The following is a 604-nucleotide window of genomic DNA, read 5'->3' on the forward strand; positions in this document are numbered from 1 at the left end:
ACAACCAGGGAAGAGCAGACTGACCCCACTCTGTCAATGTAACCGACCCAGGGAAGACCAGACTGACCCCACTCTGTAAATGTAACACACCCAGGGAAGAGCAGACTGACACCACTCTGTCAATGTAACACACCCAGGGAAGAGCAGACTGACCCCACTCTGTCAAGGTAACCCACCCAGGGAAGAGCAGACTGACCCCACTCTGTCAATGTAACACACCCAGGGAAGAGCAGACTGACCCCACTCTATCAATGTAACACACCCAGTGAAGAGCAGACTGATACCAATTCGTCAATGTAACCCACCTCGGGAAGAGCAGACTGACACCACTCTGTCATAGTAACACACCCAAGGAAGAGCAGACTGACCCCACTCTGTCAATGTAACACACCCAGTGAAGAGCAGACTGATACCAATTTGTCAATGTAACCCACCCCGGGAAGAGCAGACTGACACCACTCTGTCAATGTAACACACACAGGGAAGAGCAGACTGACACCACTCGGTCAATGTAACACGCACAGGGAAGAGCAGACTGACCCCACTCTGTCAATGTAACACACCCAGGGAAGAGCAGACTGACCCCACTCTGTCAATGTAACAC

The sequence above is a fragment of the Chiloscyllium punctatum genome, chromosome 47 (genome assembly GCF_047496795.1).
Source record: "Chiloscyllium punctatum isolate Juve2018m chromosome 47, sChiPun1.3, whole genome shotgun sequence".
In the NCBI taxonomy this organism is placed as follows: Eukaryota; Metazoa; Chordata; class Chondrichthyes; order Orectolobiformes; family Hemiscylliidae; genus Chiloscyllium; species Chiloscyllium punctatum.